The sequence below is a fragment of the Arachis ipaensis genome, chromosome B01 (genome assembly GCF_000816755.2).
Source record: "Arachis ipaensis cultivar K30076 chromosome B01, Araip1.1, whole genome shotgun sequence".
NCBI classification, from domain to species: Eukaryota; Viridiplantae; Streptophyta; class Magnoliopsida; order Fabales; family Fabaceae; genus Arachis; species Arachis ipaensis.
In genome coordinates, this window is record NC_029785.2 from 136,520,021 (window position 1) to 136,523,641 (window position 3,621).

Below are 3,621 nucleotides of genomic sequence, written 5' to 3' on the forward strand. Positions count from 1 at the left end.
ATAATGCTATAATTTTTAAAAAATAAAAATTTTTCCAAACAAATTCTAAGTATAAACAAATTTTAGTGCTGCAATAATATCAAATTAAAATATAATGGCTATGTGAATACGTAATTTTTTTTGTATGGAACAATTTTTTTTACAGAGACTCGAATCTTTAATCTCTTAAGTGAATATGGAGAAATTATGTATTTATTTAGGTGCTGTTATTTTGATAAAAAAAAGATTTTTTTTAATGAAATTTTTTTTATTTTTTAGTGTGTTTGACAAATTTTTAGTAGTAAAAATAAAAACACTAAAAAATATAAAAAAAAAGATTTTTAAGAAGCTGTAATTTACATTTTTTTTAAAAAAAAATATGTTTTTCATATAATAAATAAACAAAAAAGTATTTTTATATTATTATACCCAAACATAATTGATAAATAAAAAGATCTTTTTGTATGAGATATTCAAATATAAAATTACTTTTACTTTTACGTAAGATTTTCTATCAAAAAAATTTTATTTTTATAAACTCACTCAAACAAGCTCTATATCATTTGAGGTATAATTTATTGACGTATGAGAACAACTTTTGCTACTTTTTACTTTTATTCATTTATTAATTATTACATTGAAAAGAAATATTATAGCAAAATTGTGAATATAAATAATTTGCTTTTTAACAAATTATTTTTACCTATAAGATTTAGAATATTAATAAATTTACTTTTCAATAAAATAAATTAGTTTTGTATTCACAAAAAGTTAATAATTATTATTTTGATTCATAGAATTTATTACTACGGCAATAAATTTATTTATGAATAAAATTAACATTTAATATTCAAAAACAAAGAATTTAGTTTATTTGTGTTTATCACCCTGTCGTTGTTACGTTTGTCATTACTCATTACCACAACATTTTGCTATCATCAACCACCGTCACCATTCACAAATTGGAACCAACTATATATAACTAACATAGAGGTTAACTTGTTCAATCACAAATGGTGAAAATTCAAGTGCAGTCGACTTTACATGAAGTTGATAGATAAAAACCGTTAGATAAAAATTTAGTCAAATCAGTCAAATTATCTAACAGCTTTCAACTATCAACTTCACGTAAAATCGACTTCATCTGAATTTCTACCATCACAAATATAAATTATAACTTAGTGAAAATTTAAGTGTAATTAATTTTATGTAAAATTAATAGTTGATAATCATTAAATGACAATTTAATTAAATTTATTAAATTATTTAATACTTTTTTATTATAAATTTTACATAAAGTTAACTGAATTTGAATTTTTATCTTATAACTTTAATAGAGATATAAATTGTATTAGGCTAAAAAATATTTTTAAGGGAGAAAATTGTATATCAAATTTTTCATCAAACTCACTAGCATCTAAACATAACATTACATAGCTTTATTTATTTAAGTATCGAAATTTTTTTATGTGAAATTAATAGTAGTTGTCTATCATTAAATAATTTAATTAAATTATTATTTAACAGTTCTTAATTATACTTAAATTTTTACTCTCTTTTTTATCTATTAGACTAAAAATTTATTATATACACAATACATAATTTAAATTTTAATATTTATTTAGATAGATGGGTGAACTAATTATTCGAATAACAAAATATATGTTGATTTTTACAGGATTAAATTCTGAAAAAAAAAAAGTTTAAGAGATAAAGCTTCATAGAATTGAAGGAGTCGTGCGTCGGGCCAGTGAGCGTTGTGCAAGCGTGGAGCCAATGATTAAATTAAATTAATTAATTATTTTGACTCTTATACTGAATAACATTAATTAATCGCGTGGAACAAATATAGCAAGTCCGAATTTTCTTGTCCCATGAAATCCATCTTCCGTTCCGTGTATGTGGACGCTTTCTAAGTTGTACTGAAAAATAAATGATACTAATAAATTCGAAATTATCCTAAATTAAACAAATTGAAGTTTGAAATTTTCGTTTTTGTGTTCCATTGGTCAAAAAAAGGTTTATACGATACCATTAAGAAAAGTACGAGATTTAATTGATTAAATAATATAAAACAATAACTAAAACGTAGCAGTTACTTTCGTGTTATGTCCGTCATCACCAAGGTTCGAAGACTCGGTGGTTTTTCAACCTGTAATTCTTCCACAAATGCCATGTGCTAATTTTAAAAAAATTAAAAAAGAAAAAAATTGGAAAGAAGCCGATTCAATGATTCATATAAACGACCTCATCAAATATCATGATAAGTTTTATTTTATAACCTATTTATAACCTATTTATAGAGATGCAATTAGTTTTGTTATACTACTACGTACCTCACATATGCATAATTATTAAACACTAATCTATTACACAATGAAGACTTCTAAACCTAATTACAATTGAACTTTGACCACAAATAAAGCTCAAGTTACCAAAATAAAAACGAGAGACTGGGAAGGGAGGGAGAGGGGTTTGAATAATATATGAACTAAAGTTTATGGTTTTAGTGGCAATTCGGTTTGTTTTCTTTTGTAGTTTTGTACGGTATCTTCAAATTCGACAGATCAAAAATTAATTTGTCGTAGATGAAAATTAAATTCTATTTAAAGGTTTGTTATTAGTCAATAAGTTACTTCATGCACAAGATGAGATCAAACATCCGACACTTATTTAAACGGACTCGTGAGTTAACTACTACATTGACCCGATTTGATTAATTCGGTTTGTCACTTTGTTTATGTGTAAAGGGAGTTGAAGAGAGTACTCGTATTAGATCAAAACTCCAAACTTTGTTTTTTGTCCAGACCTAAATTTTATAGTGACTGTCAATAAAAAAAATGGGATTGTTATATTGGGCCTATCCTATTCGACAATTACTACCTGGCACAATCGATGATGAGGCCCAAATGTTTCCTTTTAGCCCAATTAACATAACTCACTTTCTTTAACAAAAACCACATCACTCACTTTCAAAATCAAGTTATAAAATTTGGTTATTACACTATAATTAAGATATTTACATGTGGTGTGTTAAATAACTTAATTAAATGTATTAAATTATTTAATAAGTTTTAACTATTATTTTTGTATAAAAATATTTTTATCTAAATGGTCACTACAAATTTTACTTCTTGATACATGTCCTTAAAATGAGATGAATGATATGGAGAAACTATTTATTCCATAAAATAAATAAATAAAATTCTCTTTTAAAATAGGTCAGATTCAGCACTCAACACCAATAATGATTAGAAATATAATGGACAATTGGACACGAATATACATGACTTGATAAAGTAGACCGTTAATGACATGTGTCATGTAACACCCTATCACACAGAGCTTTACGCTTAAGTCGTAAAATAGAGGTGGTGTGGTATTACGACCTCTAAAATAAAATATAATACGTTTAATAATTGAAAAAATGTAGTATTCTAGGAGTCTTGAAGAATAGGTAAATCAAAATTGCAAAATAAAAAACGCAACGCTTAGAAATAAGGATTACTTGCGAGAGAAGAAAGCTAAAGTTCACTAACATATGGTACAAGAGATAAGAGTAGAGGATCAATGGTACAAAATAACAAGCTCTTAACTCATCCTGCGAAATTAAGGCTGGCCGGAGGATATTTATATACATAC